Raw genomic sequence first — 22,823 nt, 5'->3', positions numbered from 1 at the left:
TGTACTCATTGGAATTTAGAAGATAGAGAGGGATTCTTATAGAAACGTATGAAATTATAACATAGATAAGATAGAGGTAGACAAGTTGTTTCATTGGTGAAGGAGACTAGAACTAATAGACATAACTTCAAGATTCAGGGTAGTAGATTTAGAATGGAGATGAGGAGGAACTGCTTTTTTCCAGAGGGTGCTGAATCTATGGTATTGAAGCAGTGGAGGCTATCTCAGTAAATATATTTAAGACAAGTTTGGATAGTTTTTTACATTGTAGAGAAATTAAGGGATTATGGGGCAAAGGCAGGTAGGCCTTTGATTAGCCATGATGTAATTGAATGATGGAGCTGGTTGGACAGGCCAGGTGACCTACTCCTGCTCCAATTTTTTATATTCTTATGTACTTGACACAGATCACTTTGTCAAAGGGTTGTGGATTCAATTTCCAGTTTGAGAAACTTGACCACAACATCCAAGTTAACACACATTGTATTACAGAGTGAGTGCTGCACTTTACATTGTACTAAAAAAAAACCCCACAGTATCTGAGAGTCAGTATATAGTTGGCAGCACTCTACTGAAGCATGCAGCACCTTTGGAAAGACGGTACCGAAGCCTTGTCATTTTAAATTGAAACCTTATTTCTTTTCTCAGCTGTATGTTTAAAAAATCATGGTGTGACTTCAAAGAAGAGCAAATGATTTCTCCTGGCATCCTTGACGAAATCTATCGCTCGACCAACATAAATAGCCATATTCAGAATTACTGCTGCTTTTCCTACAATAGTGCTGTCTTTATGATGGAGAGTTCCAAGGTTGTGAAAAGCATTTGCTTCACAAAATCATTTCAGAAATATTCAGAGAATGTCCAAAAGATCTGAGGGCTCCAGTCTGTGATCAACATCGGAAATGGAACAATCCATTTGAACAATTATGATCTTCCATAATGAAGTAGTTTACCAATATTTATTGTTGAGGTTCACAGTTAACCTCCTGCCAGTTAGATGAAGGTTAACCTACGCTGATTTGTAGATTATTGAGCAGTCGCAACCTTCAAGAAAGACAAAGGGATAAAACTAACATGAAGAATGTTACATTTCACTGGAATCTGAATGTTCCAGAAACAGAAACATTTATTGCTGAATGTGTCAACTATGAATACAATAGGAGTTTCCATATCAGCAGCATTGAGCAATGTAAAACAAAATATGGTGTGAGAATGTAAAATGAAAATCGAATGGAGGACCTACTAATATTGGGAATTTGGTACTAAATTACAGTAAAAGATGGGGAAAAAATGAATCCTGGTCTTCTCAGTTCTTTGACTGAACTTGGAGGTTCAGAATGGCCACTGTTAACTTGGACCAGCCATTGAGGTAAATGGGAGAGGCCTAGGACAATTGACGAGACAGACTGATGGAGGCAACTCGTATTCCTCTCAGTCAAATGCAAAAATCCAATTGTAAGCTTGATTTTTGTTTTGTGAAACAGCAAAGTTGTGTTTCTTATAAGAATACAAAGGGTAGAGGAATTCCAAATGAATGGGGCATTTTGCAGACAGTCAGGATTATGGATCTACACACAGATAAACACCAATATTGTACCTTCAGAGAAAGTACAAGCAAGATAAATGCACAATAAAAGGATTGGGGAAATTTTCAAAAGTCCTGGGATTGAGGGAATGAGTGGTGCTACCACTCTAGTTGATTGGTGGTACAGGATGATCATCAATTTTGTCAGTAAGACACTCAGGAGAAGTATAAGTTTATTTGTGACAAAATATCTCGAACAGTGAAATGGGTTCTACAGCAAACAGATCTCTAACATTCATACAGCCAGGTAATGAGCACAATTTACAATCAAAAGAAAGAATAATTACCATCAAGCAAGTGCAGAAAAATTAAACAACTGTGGGGTGTGAGGGGTCAACGATCCTGAACTTGCTTGAATACAAGTAGCACAACCAGAAAACTGCCAAGTATGTGGCACAACCACAATCTGAACACAGGCTTACATCCATAATCAGTGCTGCTTTTAATTGGGAGGTGATGGGATTGATCCTCATCCACAAAAGGTGTTACTGAGAAGACTCAACATGCCAATTGAAATTATAGCAAGTGCAGTTTGCTTAACTCAGCAAACCTAGATAGACCATTTAGGGAGAAAACTTTTATTTGGAATCCAGAATATTTTTAGTCTGACATAACATTAATTTGGATTAAAGCTATTTCATTTACGCAGTTCATTTTATTTATGGAAGTTTAATATTCAGAAAAACTGGGATTTGTGTGTATTTAAGGAAATTTTAAATCTCAGGTTCCAAAATTAAAAAAAAAAATGATATTAATGACATGTTAATTCAAATTCAGGTTAATGTTAAAATTTACAACTGTCCACAAAATCATATTATTACATATTATTAACTGTCTCAGCTAGTGGGATTTCTTTGTCATTTATATGAGGATTTAGAAATCCATGTGTAGTGTCCTTAAAACAAAATGAATGAAAAGATAACTTTTGTGCAGTTGTCATTTACTTATAGCAATAAAGCTTTTTTGGAGAAAGAAAATGATTTTCACTGTGTTTTCTCCAGCTTTAAGAGTTTAATTTAAGCACTGAATCAGTGATTTTCAAACTGCCCCCCTAAACTCACATTCCACTTTAAGTAATCCCTATGCCATAAGTGCTCTGTGATTAGTAGGAATTACTTAAGACGGTATGTGAGTTGGGGGAGGGGTGGGGGGGGGGGCGGGAAGGTTGAGAATCGCTGCTCTAGGTGGAATTGTTACTGAAGTACTTTGCTTGAGAAAAATTCTCATTTTGGCCCATTTCCTTTGGAGTTATGAAACCGTGCACATAACGAGTCAATGAGGTGTGAATAAAACAGTGATTTTCGAACTTTTTCTTCCCACCCTTACTAATCACAGAAAATTTATGGCATAGGGATTACTTAAAGTGGAATTTGAGTTTTGGGGGGCAGTTTCAAAACCACTGCAATTGATGTAAAGGAAATGTTTCTAGAATCTTAATCTGAAGACAGAAAAAACAAGCAAGAAAAACAAACATGCTAAAAGGAATGAAGAAGGTAGTGAAAGTTGACTCCATGGTTAGAGGGCAGTACAATCATTAAGGGATTTAATAAATAGCTTGGCTGATGAGTGGGTACTGGAATGAACAAGGTGTATTTTGATCGAGGAGAGTAAGTGGAGGGTGTCTTGATATTGGGATAATTGAATCAACTGCTGAGCTGGTTGAATTCAATAGAAAAACACAAATATCATGGACACCAGAATCTTGAGCCAATAATGAGAACCTGGAGGAACTCAACACCTCAGGCAGCATCCAAGGACAGAAATGGACAGTCGAATATTGACTGACTATTTCTACCCATGGATATGCTGCCTGACTTGTGAGTTCTTCCAAGTTCTCACTGTTTGAATTGAAAGTGCAATGTGGTGAGGTGGATGTTTCAAGCCGATGTTTTGATGAATGATTGAGGATTTGTGGGATATTGGGCTGGATAAATTTGTTGCAGGAAGAACTAGGTGTTTAAAATTTTGGACTGGGTAAATTGAATGTTGACAAGGTTCAATTGAATACTGAATTAGGTGCGTAAGATATAGAGGGAGGTGAATTTGATATTGGATTGTTCCAAATGTGGATATTAGAATTAGGTCGTAGACTGGCTGAGTAAAATAGGATACATTAGGCATTCAGCACATTGGGCAGGCTTTTTTACAGTTTCTCATGGGGCCCATTTGGTCGATTGAGTTAATTCCCAACAGTTTTATTCCCCCTTTCGCTGAAATGTTACCTATTTCTCAATTCCCCATTAATTTTCTCCCCACTCACACCAGTGCAAATTTGCAATATCCAAGTAATCTATCAACAAATAATTGGGTTATGGAAAGTAACAAGAGTATCCAGAGAAGACTCACATGGTGCATTCGAGTTAGAATCAGCCCAGATCATGAGACAGTAATATTATGTGCTTTGCCACCATGCTGCCCAGTAATTTTGATATGGGAAAAGCAAGCTGGAACAGAAAATAATGAGCAGAACTGGCCAAATGCCTTCTATTAGACTTTTTTTTCTAAGCATATAATACAATACATATAATAAATAAAACTAAAATCAATAAATTGTAACTATGCTAATAATGTGGAAGAGTGTTTGTTATAATGAATATTTCATTACAGGTTGCATGGTTAACATAGCACTGTTACAGTCCCAGCAATCGGGATTGGGGCTCGAATCCCACGCTATCTGTAAGGAGTTTGTACGTTCTCCCTGTGTTTGCGTGGGGTTTCCCCTGGGGCTCTGGCCCAGTATTCAAAATGTACCAGGGTTGTAGGTCAATTGGGTGTAATTGGGTATGGGCTCATGGGGTGATAGGACCTGTTACTCTGCTCTATGTCTAAATTTAATTTAAATTCATGATATCTTAAGCCATTCTTATTTACCATGATATAAGATGGAACTGAAACAGGATTGGAATACCCTGTTGACGGGTTCAAGCACGAAACATTGGTTATGTATCTTTATCTTTGCTGTTTAAAGTACACTGTTTGACCTGCTGAGTTTCTCCAGCATTGTGTTTTTATTTTAACCACAGTGTCTTCAGACTTGCTTTACATTTTAAATTTACTCATACAACACGGCAACAGGCCATTTCATCCCACGAATCCATGCCACCCAATTAAACATTTCGAAAGGTGGGAGGAAACCAGAGCCTCCAGGGAAAATCCACACAGAGATGGGAGAACATACAAACTCCTTACAGACAGTGTGGGATTCGAACCCTAGTCCCGATTGCTGACGCTGTAATGGCATTGCGCTCACTGCTATGCCAACCATGTCGCCCCACGGTTTTACTTTTTGAAACTGAGGAAGCAGTTATAGGTAGTCTTCAGGTAAAGGGAGAAAAGGAAAATGGGACTGCAATCCACGATGATCTGTGAGTGTTCTTTGAGGACCTTTCATCAAATCTGTATAATGCTATGATGGTATGGGATCCTGTCACCTCTGTATATATTTGTATATAGTGCTAATAATTGGCTAAGAGCCGTAGCCACACCTACTGGCCAGGTTATAAGGTGCTGCACCTAACCAGATCCAGGTCAGTCTGGACTGGTCGACCTCAATGTACTTCGCTCCAGTCTTTTGGTAATAAAAGCCCTGGTTTGAATCTACAAGTCTTTGAGTCATTCGACACGCTACAAATGTCAAATATTTTTCTGAGTGAAAGAAACAGTTCTAAACCATCTAAGCTCGAAATGCAATCTGTTGAGAGTGGTACTGTATTTAAAGAGTCAGTCAAGGGTTCAATTGGTGAAGACAGCAAAGGATTAACACATTTTTAATTGAAATACCTGAAGGCATGAGACAAGTTTAAGTTAAGTGAAGCTTCGTAGAAGAATGTACACTGATGCAACCAGATTGGAGGAGGGATTGAGTGATTCTTTATGCATCCAACTGAGATCTGAAGGTGCATTAATTATCCCCAGTCAAAAAACAAGTGAAAAAAAAAACAGTAGTGAAAAGCACACCCATGCTAGTTCTGGAGGAATCTTGATTGGAGGGTGGCGGAGGTGAGGAGATGGTTGCAGATAATACTCCAACTTGAGCTGAGAATTGGATTTGTTAAGGGATACCTAAGGCAGGCTGTGCAGTCAATCCTGGGAAATAGGCAGAGAGATAGAACATTACATCACAATTCAGCCCCATTGGGCCTCGATGTTGTACCGACCTATATACTGCTATTAAAAATAAAATATGAAACCCTTCCTACCTCGTAACCCTCTATTATTCTTTCATCCATGTGCATGTTTGAGAGTCTCTTATACCCTAATAGTTCAGCCTTCACCACCATACCTGGCAAGGCATTCCAGACACCCACAACTCTCAGTTTGAAAAATTTACCCCTAATGTCTCCCCTAAACTTTTCTCTTTGCTATTCCTGCCCTGGGAAAAAGGAGTTCACTGTCCACCTTATCTGTGCCTCTCAGAATCTTGCAGACCTCTCCTTACATTCTTGCTCCAAAGAGAAAAGTCTCACCTCTGCTAACTTTACCTCACAAGTCTTAATTTCTAACCCAACATCCTGGTAAATTTCCTCTGCACCCTCTCCATTGTTTCCACATCCCAAAAAGTGGTCTCACAAAAGATTTGTGGAGTTGCAACATGGCCTCTTGACACAATCCCCCAGTATTGAAGCCCAGCAAACCATAGGCCTTCTTAACTATCCCATCAATCGGTGCAGCAAGCTTGAGAGATATATGGATTTGGACCCCAAGTTCCCTTTATACCTCCACTCTGTTAAGTAGCTAACCATTGACCCTGTACTCAGCCTTCTGGTTTCACCTTCCTAAATGCATCACCTCACACTTAACTGGATTGAACTCCATCTGCCACTTTTTTGCATCCTGTCTATATCCTTTGGAAACCTACGACGACCTTCAGTACTCTCCACAACTCTTCAACCTTCATATTATCCGCAAACTTACTGACTCATTCTTCCGCCTCGTCATCTAGATCATTTATAAAAATCACAAAGAGCAGGGGTCCCACAACAGATCCCTGCAGAACTCCACTAGTCACTGATCTCCAGGCAGAATACTTTTGTCTACTACTACTCTCTGCTTTCTACATGCAAGCTGATTTTTAATCCTCACAGCCAAGATTCCATGGAGCCCATGCCTCATGCTTTTCTGATCGAGTTTCTCGTGGGAGATGATGACAAATCCCTTACTAAAATCCATATAGGCCACATCCACCACACCACCTTCATCAATTTATTTTGTTATCTCATCAAATAACTCAATTAGAGTCATGAGGCATGACCTTCTCTTCACAAAGTCATGCTGACTATCCTTGAGTAGACTGGTCATCTCCACATGGTCATAAATCCTATCCTTAAGAATCCTCTCCAAGAGTTTGCACACCACTGATGCAAGACACACTCAAGGGGTCACATTTGCCATTCTCCAATCCTCCGGCACCTCCGCTGTGACCAAGGAAGACTCAAAGATCACAGCCAAAGTCACCGCTATCTCTTCCCTCCCTTCCCTCTGCAACCTGGGGTATAGCACATCTGGCCTCAGCAATTCATCAATCTTTTAAGAAGATCCAACATTTCCTCTTCCTTAATCTCAAAATTGTCCAGCATACAATTCAATTCAGTTCCGACTTCACTCTTATCCAGTCCTTTTCTCTGGTGAAAATTGAAGCCAAGTATTCATTTAGTAGCTCTTCAACCTCTTCCGCCTCCAGGTTCATGTCACATGTTGTCTCCTTTATCCTTAGACAACTCCAGCTTCATTCTCGTCATCCTTCTCTTCTTCACATACACATAGAATGCCTTGGGGTTCTCCTTAATCCTACTTCCCAAGGCCATCTCATGCCCCCTTTGAGCTCTCCTAAGCCCTTTCTTAAGCTCCTTACTGGCTACCATATAATTCTCATGACCCTTCCTGTTTCCTGCTTCATAAATCTAATGTATACTTCCTTCTTCCTCTTAACCAATTGTCTCACTTTTTTTTGTCAATCACGTTCCTTTTCCCTCCCATCTTTTCCTGTTTTAGTGGGACAAACCTATCCTGAACCTGGCGCAAGTAGTCCCTGAACATCCCTCACATTACATCTGTATTTTCTCCCCTGAACATCTGTTCCCAGTTTACTCTCCTTAGTCCCTGCTTCATCTCATCATAATTAGTCCTTCCCCAATTGTACACTTTCCCATTTTGTCTGTTTTTATCCTTGTCTATAGCTATGCTAAAGCTCAGACTTGTGGTCACTATCGCCGAAATGCTCCTCCACCGAGAGGTCTGACCAGGTTCATTAGCCAGTATTAGATCCACTATGGTTCCTCCTCAAGTCAGCTGTTCCATATACTGACAAATTCTGCCCTATCTATCCCTCTTGCAGTTAGGAGGTGCCAGTCAATAGAATGAAAGTTGAAGTCTCCCATGGCAATAACCCTGTAATTTCTGCACCATTCCAAAATCTACCTACTTATCTATTCCTCGGTGTCCCAAGGACTATTTGGGTACCTGTCGACTACTCCCAGTACAGTAATTACTCCTTTACTATTTCTGACTCTACCCACACTGACTCAGTAGACACTCCATCTACAGCATCCTTCCTTTCTACAGCCATGATATAATCTCTGACTAGTAATGCTTCCCCAACCCCCTGACCTCCCATTCTATTCTTTTTAAAACACACAAAACTCTGGTACCTGCTTCAGCCAATCCTGTCCTTCTGCGTGCCAAGTTTCCGAAATGGCCCATGATGCAGTAGAGCTAGCGATCCGGACCAGGGTTCAAATTCTGTCTGTGTGGGTTTTTACCGGGTGCACTGGTTTCCTCCCATCGTTCATAAAATAATACAGGGTTATAGGTCAATTAGATGTATTTGGGCATCACGGCCTCGTGGGGCAAAAGGACCTGTTACAGTGCTGTATGTCTAAATTTAAATTTAATTTAATTGTAATTCCACACACTGATCCACACTCTTAGTTCATCTCCTTTATTCATAATACTCATTGCATTGGAGTAGACTTATTTCAAACCCTCAAATTGACTACGTTTATGATTCATTCCCTGTCTATCTCTCCTCATGAACTCACAACACATTGGATCATGCCTTCCACCTCTGCACTCTCATTCTGTTTCCCATCCCCTTGCCAAACTAGTTTAAACCCTTCCCAACTGCTTTACCAAACCTGCCTGACAGGATAATTGTCCCTCTCCAGTTCAGGTGAAGCCCATCCTTTTTATACAGGTCAGAACTTCCCCAGTGAGATGATTAGATACATACATGGACATGAGGGATACAAAGAAATTTCAGATTTATTGTCAGACTATATACATGACATCACATACAACCCTGAGATTCATTTTCCTGCGGGTGAAACAGAATTTCCACTAAGTGGTAGTGCAAAAAATAAACTGTGCACAATGTACAAATTCCTCTCTGATGGCAGCATTCCCAATGATCCACAAATCTAAACCTCTGCCCCAAACACCAACTCTTCACATTGGCGCATGGCACAGGCAGGTAATCTCGTGATTACCACCTACAAGTTCCTGCTTTTCACCTTCCATCCTAACTCTCTATATTCCCTCTTCAGGACCATGTTCCTACTCCTATCTATGTCATTGGTATCAATGTGGATCACAACAGCTGGCTGCTCACCCTCCCTCTTGAGAATATTGTGGACTTGATCAGAGATGTCCCCAACACTGGCACCTGGGAGGCAACAAGCAATCGAGTCGCCTCAATCTCATTCACAGATCCTCCTCTCTGTTCACCTAACTAGCAAATCCTCAGTCATTATCATTCTCCTCTCTCCCCCCTTCCCTTCTGAGCCATAGGTCCAGAATCTGTGCCAGAGACTTGTCCCTACCCCCCAAACACACCCACAACAGTATCCAAAACATTATACTTATTGTTGAGGGGAATGCCCACAGGGGTATTCTGCGCTGACTGTGTCATCCCCTTCCCTCTGCTAACAGTCACCCAGGTACCTGGCTCCTAGCATTTGAGTGTGGCTTTCTCCCTGAAGCTCCTGTCTAAGTCCTCCTCTGCCTCCTGAATGTTCCAAAGTTCATCCAGCTCCATTTCCTTAGCTGGGTCTCCAAAAAGTTGCAGCTGGATGCACCTCTTGCAGGTGTAGTCAACAGGGACAATTGTGCTCTCCCAAATTTCCCAATCCTGCATTCAGATCATTCCACTGTCCCAGCTGCCACCTCAATTACCTTCTCTTTGTTTACATGCAAAGATCTTACCTGACATTAGCTTACCCGAAAGAAGCATGTCCTCACCAAACCCCCTCGAGCCATAGCCTCAAAGACCCACTTCTGCACTGGACCACTTCTACAATGGCCGCTCCACTACATGGCCAATATATCAAATGAAAGACCAAGAGGTAGAAGGGAGATGCGGACAAAGATCGAGAAGGGAGGGTGATGACTTAGAGATACAGAAGGAGCTGATAGACACAGTTTAATGGACTGAGAGGATCATGACAAAGTTCTCAGAGGTTTGGGGGTGAGGGATGGTCAATAGTGCAGAAGGTGAGATGCAGAGATAGCTGCTGAGATACAGTGACAGGCGCTGACAGCTACAAGGGAGTAGCATGGGATACATGGGAATGATTTAAAAAGTAGACTGATAAATAAGAGAAGGAGTAGGCCCATCATGCCAGTTCCACCATTCAATGAGATCATGGCTGATCTGATGGTAGACTCATCTTCACCTTCCTGCCTTTTCCTCATATCCTTTAATTTCCCGTACTATGTAAAAATCTGTCCAACTTTGTCTTAACTATAATTACTGAGGTAGTTTCCATTGCTTCAATAGGAAGCCTATTCCACAGATTCACCATCCTCTGGGAAAAGCAGTTCCTCCTCATCTCTGTCCTAAGTCTACTACCCTGAATCTATGTCCACAAGTTCTAGTCTCCCCCATCAATGGGAACAACTTGCCTACCTCTCTATCTTGTCTATGCCTTTCATAATTTTATATTTCTATAAGATTCCCGCTCATTTTTCTAAATTCCAGTGAGATCATTAGATACATACATGGACATGAGGGATACAAAGAAATTTCAGATTTCAGATTTATTGTCAGACTACATACATGACATCACATACAACCCTAAGATTCTTTTTCCCGCGGGCAAAGCAGAATTGCCACTAAGTGGTAGTGCAAAAAATAAACTGTGCACAATGTACAAGGAAACAAAGAACTGTAAACAGATAACTAATGTAAACAAACTAACTGTGCAAGACAGAGAGAATAAAAATCAATAAAGTGCAAAAATAAGACTCCTTAAATGAGTTTCTGATTAAGGTTGATTGAGGAGTCTGATGGTAAATGGGTTCCAGTTGTTCCGGAGGCTGGTGGTGCGAGTCTTGTGGTACCTGTAGCTCTTTCCTGATAGTAGCAGCAAGAACAGAGCATGTGCTGGGTGGTGTGGATCCTTGATGATTGCTGATGCTCTCTGATGGCAGCATTCCCTGTAAATGTTCTGGATGGTGGGGATGGTTTTGCCCGTGATGTTCTGGGATGTGATGTTCTGAGCTCTTTTGGAGGACTTTATGATCAGGGCTACTGATAGAATACCAGAACCTAATGCAGCCAGACATCTGTAGAAATCTGCCAGGGTTTGTGACATCATATAAAACCTCTGCCAACTCCTGAGGAAGTAGAGTCACTGACATGCTTCAGATGCCGTTAGTGTATTGGGTACAGGAAAGATCCTCTGAGATAGTGACTCCCAAGAACTTAAATTAGTTCAACTTCTCCACCTCTGATCTCCAAGTGATCACTGAGGTTTTATGGGATACTGGGATTGGTCATGAGATGCTAGAAGATACGTGGGCAAACATGAGATGTACAGGGAGATGTTAAGTGATACAAATGGAAGTACAAAGTAAACCAAGTTGCTCACATGTCCTAGACCAGATTGGCATAACAGAGACTTTGCCACATGAAGATATTGCCAGATAGATAGAGGAAAAGACTCAAGGATGCTTCCAAAATGTTCTTGAAGAAATGTAACAACCCCCATGACTTCTTTGAATCTCTGGTCCATGACTTCTTTGAATCTCTGGTCCATGACCATATATGGGTAGGAAGCATTTAAGATGGCACTGAGAACCTCTAGGCCTTAGAGCCAAGATGATTTATAACTGGTTCTTTTAATCTGGAAAATATTTGAAATTACACAGATTTGATGACAAGTCTTCAAAGTACAATAGCCTGTCTCTTCCACAAATCATCGTTGACTGCAGTTCTGGTTTTTTTTCTCGCTCCCATTTACCTGCAGACTACCTATAACTGCTTCATTAGTTTCCAATCCTGTTTCAGTTCCATCTTACAGCCGGGTAAAGAAGAATGAATGGCTTAGAGGCCATATTTATCCATAAAGTCATAAATATTCATTTTGTGACAAATTTAGAAGCATCTTGGACAAGAGGGATACAAAGAGATTTCAGATTTATTGTCAGACTACATACATGACATAGATGGTTTGTAGTTTTGTGGATGGGAAAGAATCTGGCCAGTTCAGCTGCGGAAGGAAGAGAGCAGCTCACACACTGCCCATCTCCCCCTTCCATCAGACACCACCTCCCATCTCGGGAGAAGAGCCTGGCTTCATCAGCGACCTCTGCACCCCGCTGAAAGTCAGCCACTCCGTGGAATTCCCTGAGAAGGTGGGTTGAGGTTCGGGAGGGAAATTAAGGAGACGGAGGGAAGGGGGAGGAATGAAAAGATGCAGGGACACACCGCAACATAGCGGGCAGTTTATTAAAACTTAGCCATGGTGGTGGCACTTTTAATCTTCGCATTTGGGGTGGGAGGGGGTTGTGAATGCCGAACTCCGCGTGGGAACAAGCGCAGGGCGCCAGCAGGTGAGATTCACCTGGGGGAAGGCATCAGAAGCGGAGCGATGCAGAGTTGTATCAGAAAAGGCGGTGACACCGGCACCACCGGTTGTAGAAGACGATGGCCGAAACTACAGATTAGCTTTTGATATTGTTTCAAGCGCCAGTCACATGCTCACAGGACCATGTAGCCGCACAAAGCCGCCCTTGTGGTGCCGAGCGCCTGGAGAGGATTAAGACGTGAGCCGCTCTCCTGGCACACGGGACGGTCCATTGTCCACGGTAGGTGCTTGAATATCGCCCCAGCGCTTTGGGAGATCGGCGCCTGGATGGATATGACTGGGAAACTGAATGAAGATAGGTACAAAGTGACCAAGTTCCATTGATGTGCCGGGTCGAGGTGTATTTTTGGATCTCCCATGTTTGTGAATGAATCGCCCGTGGGTACGCGCAAGAACTTTGAATATCATTTTACTGGACAGGGTAGAGAAGATACGGGGGTTTTCTTGTTGCTTTTCGTCCAACTTTGATTTTCAAACCCTAAACTGACGCCGTCTTCTACATTCCCGATCGTGTGCGTCCCGTTTGCAAATTAGTGAGTTGGACGCGTGAATTAACTTTGTTTCAGCTACCATCAGCAAAATCCAGGGTGGCATTTGAGCCAAGTGTGTGGGAGAGAGAGAGAGAGAGAGAGAGAGAGAGAGAGAGAGCTCAAGTTCCTTCCCGTTTCTCTTTGAGAAACTAACGGTTTAAGAAAAAAAACCAAAAGCACTTCTTTGCCTGAATGGTGAACTCCCTCCATCCGGCACCGGGCGCAAACTCCACCCAGACTGACCCATCAAACTTTATCCCCTCGTTTTTGCCTGTCCATGCAACCCCCGTTTTCTTTGTGGGTTCTTCTTCGTGGTTTAAAGCAATTTTATAGAGAGAGGAGGTGGGGGGGGGAGGGAGAGAGAGAAATTCAAACGTTGCCTTGGGTCCCAGCAAAATTTCCCAGGGCAGGTGTAACTCGTAAGGAAAGGGATTCGCTGTTGGGAATGTTTCTGAAGGGGAAGTGAAAGTGGGAGAATTCAACGTACTTTGAGGTCTAAAGTACAGAAGGATCTTAACTCTGGTCTCTGAAGATGTCGCAAGATAAACTGACCTTTCGTCCATCAAGGAAGTTAGTTTTAAACTTCTAAAACCAGGTGGAAACAGACCACACCTAATCAGTCTTGTCAGATGGATATATTTGTTTTTAAAAATGTTGGGTCCCTTCTGTCATTTAAGAGAAGGTTGGATGTGTACATGGAGGTGAGGGGGTTGGAGGAATATTGGCGGAGAGTGGGAGGATTGAGCTAGTGGATTTGTTCTAGTGAACCGGTGCGGACTCCAAAGGCTGACATGTTATATGGTTATATGATTTATTTTGGCATTGGGCTCTGAGACAAGATCTGTGGAATTTATAATAGTGAGAGGTGATCTTGTTTAAAAACTATTTTAAAAGAGAATGGAAGTATCTTGACAAAGTGCCCGCGGGAGAAAGTAGAACTAGGGGTCACTGTTTTAAAACCAAGGGTTGCCTCGAAGAGGATGAAAGGTAACTATGATTATCAAATAGCCCGAGGGACCAAAAAACCTGCTCTATGTTCATATGTTCCTTTGAAAAGATGGGTGCTTTTCTTGCGGGAGTCTTGGCCTAAGGAGCATGGAGTCAGAATAAGGAGTTGACTACATAAGACTGAGATAAGGAGAGCATTCTTCACATAGATGGTCGCAAATCTTTACATGAGAAGGATGTGGATTGTTAGTCCTTGAGTATAATCAAGAATGAGATTGATAGCATCTTCATTCACTGATGGATCCAAGAGATTGGGAGTTAAGTTTGAAAATTGATGTACGTTTGGCCATGATCTTACTAAGTGGTGGAGAAGCATTGTGTAGCTCATTGCTGCTCCTATCTCCTTTGTTGTAATTCTTTCAAATCCCTTTACATCTGTATCCTAATGTCCTCCAGAATTACAACCTTCCGAGTCATCCAGCATGGAGAAGGCCCTTCAGCCCAACTAGTTCATGGCCACCAATATGGCATTCTGAGTAAATCTAATTTGCCTGCATTGGTTCGTCATGCTCCAAACCCCTCATATCCATAAATCTGTCCAAATCCCTTTTGAAGGTTGTTATTGTACCCACTTCTCCCATTTCTTCTGGCAGCTCATTCCAGATGCTCTGGGAGTGGGAAAAAAAATGCCTCATGTCCCTCCTGAACTTTCCCCCCTCTCACCTGAAACATTTGCCTTGTAGAATCACCTCTCTGAGAGAAATACTGTGAGCATTTGCTTTACCTATGCCCTTCATGATTTTATAAACCTCTAGAAAATCATTCGTCGGTTGCATCTTATTTGGGGAGTAAAGACCCAGCTGATCTAACCCTGCTCAATAAATTCCCATTCCACTCTAGTCACGCAGGGGTGGTCAACCTTTTAATTTTTATTTTAGACATACAGCACGGTAACAGGCCATTTTGGCCCACAAGTTCGTACCACCCAATTAACCTACCCCCCCAGTGCGTATGTCTAAATTAAAAATGAAAAATTAAAAGGTGGCCACCCCTGCCCAGTGAATCCTCAATAAGAAATGTTAACAATTTCTTAATTTGGAGATGCTGCCTGGCCTGCTGAGGGTTTCTAGCATTTGTTCTCTTTATTTTGGTTTTTCAGCTCCTGCAGTCATTGATCTTCATTTACTTTTGACTGGCATCCTATCAAACACCCAGAATATTCAGCATTCATGTTGTTCCACACTGCTGCACACACTACAGTGTGCAGTGTCTATGAAATATACCATAGATGCACACAGACACTCCTGTGATAACATTTCCCAATCCCACCAAGAAAAACAAGGGCAGAAGATGCATTAAGGCAGAAGTATTAAAGCAGAGTTTTCAAACTGTGCCCTAAAGTCACATTCCTTCTTAAGCAATCCCTATGCCATAAATGCTCTGTGATTAGTCAGGGATTAGTTAAGGTGGTATGAAAGTGGAAAGAAAAAATGTGAAAACACTGTTTAAATTGTACCTAATTGACTTGTCATGTGCACGGTTTCATCACTCCAAAGGAAATGGGCCAATGACAATTTTTCTCAAGCAAATATAATCGTAACAATTGGGTCTAGAGCAGTGATTCTCAACCTTCCCTTCCCTCTCACATACCACCTTAAGCCATCCCCTACTAATCACAGAGCATAGGGATGGCTTAAGTGGAATGTGAGTTTAGCGGGCGGTTTGAAAATCACTGCATTAGACCATCTTAAGTAAGGTTCCTCTCTAAGTTGAATTTGGAGGTGCATTACAGGGCCTTCATTGTTTGACGGGTGTAAATCCTGAAACCCCCCTCCCCCCCGACCACCACCACAAACATCATGGGAATATCTTCACTGGAAAGTGTTTCAAAAAGATCGTTTGCTATAATCTTTGCAATGATGTCTTGTTTTGCAATGTCCAGATCCCACAAAATAAATAATTTTTCAGTATATGCGAAAGAGGGGTTAGAGATCTGTGAAACTACATGCCAACATACATTGTTTACTGCAATAAATTTTGAGATGAGAGTATTGACGAACATTGACACAGCTCAATCCCTGATACAAGATGTGCTCAGTCCACAAGATAAGAATTACAATATTATCATGTTAATGAGCAATAGGTCAGGGCCAGTATGTTGATATAGTCTATATCAGTGAGGGAGGGAATGCCAAGCAATCACATCCAATACCAAACCATGGGTAGTATCAGTGATGGTGAAAGTCAAGGCATCACATTTTGGACAGCTTCGGGGATTGTGTGAACACACTATGAAGTCTTTGCAAAGTTGATCACTGTGTTGTTGGGATTGCATAGTATATCTGTACAGAGCACTGTGGAATTTTGGGGTTGCATGAATGTATAGAACATTGCAGACACCGTCAGGGATTGCAAGACTCAATGCATGCTACTCTCTGGGAGCCTCAGGGTTTACGTGAGCTCATCTGTATATCAGAGTTTCTCTTATCTCAGGGATAAAAAGAATTTGTTACACAATGGTTGGCCTCAAGTCTTGCTTGAGCAAATCTGTGCATCACACTATTGGCAAACTTGGGGGATACACTAGAGTGTCTATGTATTACACTGCAGGAAAAAAATTATCCATAACCTACTTCCATATTTGTCACATGAGCATATTTAGCCAAAATTATATCTGTTAGTTGTGACATTGATTTTAGTCCTGAGATTTTTGCGAATAACCATGTTTCTGATATTCTACTTGGGTCAAGGGAAAAAAACTCAGCAGTCAATATTTAACTTCCAAAGACATTCAGTGCCCAAAAGGGTTAATCATTGCCTTTTCTTTTCAGTGATTTTTTTTCAACAGCTGCTGATGTGATATGTATCTTGTACATTTTGCCTTATGATATCACTATATAAACAGTAGCAAATGATGAAAATAAAATTGCATGAATGGGTCTTTTCAAAGATGCTTAAATATATATGGTTAATGGCAGTATTTTTAACAGGGTGGAGGAATAGAGGAACCATGAGGTCCAAATCCATAGATCTTCAAGGTTGCTATGTAAGTTGATAGGGTAGTAAAGAAGTCTTATGGTATGTTGTCCTTCACTGATCGGGGGATTAAGTTCATGGGGTTATGTTACAGCTCTATAAAAATTTGTCTAGACCATACTTTTAATTTTTTTTGTGTTCAGTTCTGGTTGCCTCCATCAGTTCAACAACTTCCTATTCCCTGAACTCATCTACCTAATCACCACGGACATCCAATCACTATACAGAAGACCTAAAAGCCCTTGGATTCTTTATCAACAGTCCACCTCCACCATCCTCCTCTGGCTGACATCTTATGCTCACCCTCAGTGATATCTCCTTTGATTCACGTCACTTTCTCCAAATCAAAGCGATAGCCATGGGTACCCACATGGGTCCCAGCTGTGCCTGTTTTTTTGTTGGCTACATGGAGCAATCCATGCTACAAGCTTACACAATTCTTTGTTTGCTTCATTAACGACTACTTTGTTGTTGCCTCACACACCCTTAAATGAGCTCATTGACTTTATTCACTTTGCGGCTAACTTCCACCCTGACCTCAAATTCACTTGGTCAATCTACTCTCCCTTTTATCGATCTCTCTGTCTCCATCTCGGGAGGTAAACTCTCGACAAATGTTTTCTACCAACTAACTCCCACAGCCATCTCAACTACACCACTTCACACCATGTCCCTTTTAATGATTCCATTCCTTTCTCTTTTTTTTTAAACTTTATTTAAGATTTTATAACATGAATAACATATAGGATTACATTAAAAAAAATTAAGAATAAAATAATAAAATTACAATACAGTATCAGTAATCTAAATAAACTATACCCTTCCCAATAATTATTACACATTAATAACCCAACTCAAATTAGTCCAACCCCCCCTTTCCCCCCAAAATAAAGAGTGAAGAATTAATAGAGTTAATAATATATGTGAGAAAAAAAACCCACTTACAAAAAAAAACAAAAACATAACCGATTAAAATACTAACAAAAAGAAAAGTAATTAATACTAAGATATCAGACTTAAAAAACATATTTAAATCAAACTTAAATGCATATATTTAACAAACAGAGTTAAGATGAAACATATATTTAACTCAAACTTAATATAAAAAATTAGTAAAGCTAGTAACATTATCTATCAAAAATTCTTAAACAATAATCAATTCTTAAAAAAAAATTGTAGCATGAAAAAAAAGATGAAAAAAAACTTTCTCTATAGAGATAAACTTTCACCAAATATCAACTAACTTCACATCTATCATCATGTTAGTCACATAAACCACCATCTTAAAACAAAATTCAAATCTCATTAAGCATTGTACAATTCAATTTTAGTACTCTTCCACCATTTTTCCGTTTTACTCTTGAATAGTTATCCAATAAAAGCTCCAATACCACATTTAAATATCCCCAATCACTACGTTAAAATTCAGATATCCAAATAATAAAAACACATCTACAACAAAATCTATATCTTCAACAAATGGAGCATAAACCACAAACAAAATTCAAGCCTTATTAAGAATTGTACAATTCAATTTATAACTTTCGATTCCATTCCTTTCTCACAATTCCTCCATCTATGTCACCACTGCTCCCAGGACAAAATCTTCCATGCCAGATCATCTGAGATGTCCTCCTTCTTCAGAGAAAATGGTTTCCCCTCTCCTACCATCAACTTGGCCCTCACCCACATATCCTCCATTACCCACACATCTGCTCTCCACTTCCAGGTGCCACAAGGACAGGATTCCCCTTGTTCTCACTTACCACCCTACGAGCCTCAACATCCAACAGATCATTCTCCACCAGTTCCGTTAGCTACTACGTGATCCCATCACCAGACACATCTTCCCTTTCCTCCTCTCTCCTCCTTCTGCAGAGACCACTCCTCCCTTCCCACCGATTGCCTCCTTGGCACCTACCCCTGTGACTGCAGTAAGTACTGCACTTGCATCCACACTGCCTCCCTCACTGCCATTCAAGGCCCAAAAAAGCCTTTCCAAGTGAAGAAATCTTCACTTGTGTATCTGCAGGGGTGTGATAGTACAGACCTATCACCAATATATATAGTTACAGTATCTAGAGTGTAATGAGTGTGCTTACAGTGATTGGCTGAGAGCTTAGCCACGCCTACTGTCTGAAAGGTTGTGTCCCTAGCCAGGTCGGATCATTCCGGACTGGTCGGCCACCCGTGAAGAGCTCCTGTCTTTTGCTAATAAAAGCCTTGCTTTGGATCAACAAGTCTTTGGTTCTTTCGACGACCTCTGCAAGGGATATCTCCTGTTGTGGTCTCCTCTACATCAGAGAGACTAGAAGATCACTTCGTTGAACTCCTTGGCTCTATCTGCTGCAATAGTGGGGATTTCCCAATGTCCACCCATTTCAATTGCCCACCTCATTTCATTCTGACATGGCTGTCTATGATCTCATGCATTGCCAGGCTGATACCACCAGAAAATTGGAAAACAACACCTCAGATTTCATCTGGGCCCTTTCCAACCGAATGGCATTAGCAGCAAATTCTCCTGTTACTGTTAGACATCCATCCCTATCCCTCCCCACCCCTGATCAATTCTCACCTTTCCTATCCATGTCTATAATAATCACCCTTTGTCTGTTGGTCTGTGCTCCTCCCCCTGCCCTTTCCTTCCTTTGCCCAGCCTTTTTAAATCAGACACCTGGCTACATATTACTCATACTTTGAAGAAGGGCTCAGGTCCGAAGCATCAGTTCTATATCTTTACCTCCAATGGATGCGACGAGTCCTGCTCCGTTCCTCCAGCATCTCTGTGCTTATACTGCAATCACATCGTTCCTGTTGTGTTTCACTTGACACAATGTATATGATTGGTCTAGTCAAATTTTTAACTGTTAATGAATGTCGGGTTGTTGATGGTCAAGAATTCAATGTCAATGTTGTTTATGAAATGGAAACAGAAGTGATGTACATGAGATATTAGAAGGTGATTAACGGATGTTAAGGATTTGAAACAATTTGTTAAAGTGAAGGAAGCTGACTTTGGAGAGAGGTATCAGATAACCCAAGATGGTGAATCAATTGGATATGAATGATGATGTGGCAGGAATGGAGATGCAAAAGTGTCTCGGATTCAAATAGGAGGTAACCAGGATAAGGAAAGCAAAGATGGGAGGAATTTAAGTTCTAGAACAATACTTTTTAAATTGCCAAACACCAGAATTCTGGATGTGCTGAATACAGGAAAAGTTCTGGGTGAGTGGGCATCAAGAGAGCTAAAATGGTCTTTCGATATCTAAAGGAGGTACTAATCCAACAGTTGTGATTTGAATAATTGCAGATGAAGTATCATTTTTACAAGCGTCTTGTGATGCTTGACCTTGAACCTGTTACTGTTCTTCGAAAAGGGGTTTTATTCTCTTTGGCTGTTCTTTACCCATCACATGCGGTCTATTTGATATTTGCAGTGATCATTTGGAGGTCTCGAGATCCTCAGTTCAGTCTATAGCGCTCTTGTTAAAGTGGCATCTAAAGAATTTGTTTGGGCACCTGTCTACATTTTACTCCTACCTTGATGAAGGGCAGCATGGTTGGGCCAGGGTGGCACAGTTATCGTAGAGTTAGCGCAACGCCGTTACAGCACCAGTGATTATGTTCGGACCTGGTTTCGAATCCCACGCCACTTGTTAGGAGTTTGTATGTTCTCCTCGTCTCTCTCTGGGTTTTCTCTGGCAGCTCCAGTTTCCTCCCACCCTTCAAAAATGTACCAGGGATGTAGGTTAATAGGGTGTAAATTGGGACGGCACCGAGTCTTAGCGCCGAATTGGTGAACAGTGCTGTATGTCTAAATTTTTTTTAAATTTAAAAATTAGATGGAAGGGGTGAAGCCCAATATGTTGGCCACCTTTGTGGTATAAAGTACACTCTTTAACCTGCTGAGCTTTTCCAGCATTGTATTTTTACTCTAATGGATCAAAGCTGATCCATTATCACTTATCAGCTTTCTCTTCTCTCCCACCTGTATCTACCTATTTCCTTTTGTCTGTTAGCCTGTGTTCCTCCCTCATCCTGTCCCTTCCCTCCTCCACACCTCTTATACCCTCACCTTTTCCCACAATTCTGAGGCTTGAAATATTAATAGTCTTTTGTGGTACTTCTTGCAGCTGCTGACGACTTGCTCAGTTTCTCCAGAACTTCTGTGTTCTGCTCTCGACCCCAGCATCTGCAGACATTCTCACCTTCCCTCCAGATCACAACTTTATGGAGGTTTGAGTTATTTCCATTTGGATTGAAATAACCAAAGGGAGTCAGGTCATTATTCCTGTTGGTCCTTCAATGCTCATTTCCAGATGGAGGGATACCAAGGTGTTTACTAACACCACAGAAGTGGGGAGGGGTTGAGTGTTACTGAAATACCAGTTTATTAATGTGATAGCAAAACCAACCCCAGGGTGATGGAATTCCTCTTCAGCTTGTATGTCCAGAAGCTGTACCTCCTTGTGCTGGCCTTCTCTTCTTATTGTCTCAGTAAGATTGGCAATTCCCTTGTTGAAGCATTTTGGTTCCCAGGCTAGTTCCTCCTCCCACCACCCAGGCCATGCCCCCTTCACTCTGTTACCATAGGGAAAAAGATACAGGAGCCTAAAGACGAGAACTCAATGGTACAAGCACAGCTTCTTCCCCACTGCCATCAGATTCCTGAATAATCAATAAATCAAAGGCATTGCCTTACTTTTCGTGCACTCTTATTTTTTTTCATATCGTAATGTTGTAAGATGAATGTTTACACTATAAATCTGCTGCAAAACACCAAATTTCATGACTTGTTCATGTCAATAAACTCTGATTCTGAAGTTGTGGGGTGATCAGGTTTGCATCTGCTGGGGTTGTCCATAAACTTTTGTCATTCTGGATCCTTGGATGGACCCATCCAAAGAAAATGTCTTACTTGTAAATATCTCTATGAAAGACAACATAACTTAATAACTTCCGAATTGCTTCATGAGAAGCAATAGTATAATATCACTGGACAACAAAGATTTTGCTTCCTTAACACTTTTGACCGTATTTTATGGATTTTGGGCTGCTGATCACAATAGTCACTTAAAAATTCTCCTATCATGTACTATATTTACATATAACCTATTTTTTGAGATTTCCTGTCATGTTTTAAGTCTACTAGTCTATTATATTTAAGTCTATTGACCACAAAGCAAGCTGTTTTGGTCAGTGTAAACATCCCTGGGCACGCACTCAGTGCAGATGCTATACAAATGTTGCCTTAGGCCTCAGCATGCTTGGAAGGCATTTAAGGATGTTGAGAATTTTCTTGGCAACTCCAAAGCACCAAACTACATCCAGCTGATTGACAACATGCTTCAACCCTATAAAACGATGAAATGCAACATATCATTGAAAACTATTTTCTACATTCTCACTTGGAGGTCTTCCCTGCTGATCTTAGTGCAGTCCATGATAAACACAGTGAAAGGTGTCACCAGGACATTGTGACCATTGATTAGTGGTATCAGAGCAACTGGAGTCCATCATTGCTGGCTGACTATTGTTGGACACTGACATGAGAGGCATCAGATGCTGAGTACAAATGAAAATCAATGGCAAAATATTTTTTAGGTCAGTTGAATGAGCAGTGTTTCAGCATCATTATGCAATTAAACATACTGAATTCATTAAAAGTTAATTTAATGTTTCTCCAAATTCCTACATGATACTGCAAATCTGAAGTTATCTTTGTGTTCAGCTTGAAGTTGTCTATCATAATGCCAATTTTTTTTTAGGATGCAAACCTGAAAAAAATTGTTCTCCAGTGTATCCTTCCATGCAAATTTGTGAAATCTGCTGCTTCTTCTAGTCCCCCACTTT

The 22,823-nt window shown here is 41.1% G+C and overlaps 2 protein-coding genes across 12 annotated transcripts in view; one reads left to right on the top strand and one right to left on the bottom strand.

The window, feature by feature from the left end:
- The window catches only part of prok1 (prokineticin 1), a 101,066-nt gene extending 81,259 nt beyond the window's left edge, over window positions 1–19,807 (bottom strand). For 3 of the 7 annotated variants that reach the window (XM_069941837.1, XM_069941840.1, XM_069941842.1), the window contains exon 1: window positions 19,708–19,793. The gene's annotated coding sequence lies outside the window, so the exon portion shown is untranslated. Of the gene's footprint in view, window positions 1–18,885; window positions 18,983–19,707 lie in introns of those variants that run through there. The other 4 variants (XM_069941836.1, XM_069941838.1, XR_011358474.1 and 1 more) reach the window with 3 other exon arrangements.
- The window catches only part of slc16a4 (solute carrier family 16 member 4), an 81,355-nt gene continuing 70,613 nt past the window's right edge, over window positions 12,082–22,823 (top strand). Inside the window, exon 1 of one of the 5 annotated variants that reach the window (XM_069941828.1) lies at window positions 12,082–12,217. The gene's annotated coding sequence lies outside the window, so the exon portion shown is untranslated. Of the gene's footprint in view, window positions 12,218–12,406; window positions 12,750–22,823 lie in introns of those variants that run through there. The other 4 variants (XM_069941833.1, XM_069941831.1, XM_069941832.1 and 1 more) reach the window with 4 other exon arrangements.

The sequence above is a fragment of the Narcine bancroftii genome, chromosome 5 (assembly GCF_036971445.1).
Source record: "Narcine bancroftii isolate sNarBan1 chromosome 5, sNarBan1.hap1, whole genome shotgun sequence".
In the NCBI taxonomy this organism is placed as follows: Eukaryota; Metazoa; Chordata; class Chondrichthyes; order Torpediniformes; family Narcinidae; genus Narcine; species Narcine bancroftii.
The sequence above is the reverse complement of the archived record's forward strand: the minus strand, read 5'-3'. Positions and strand labels throughout refer to the sequence as shown.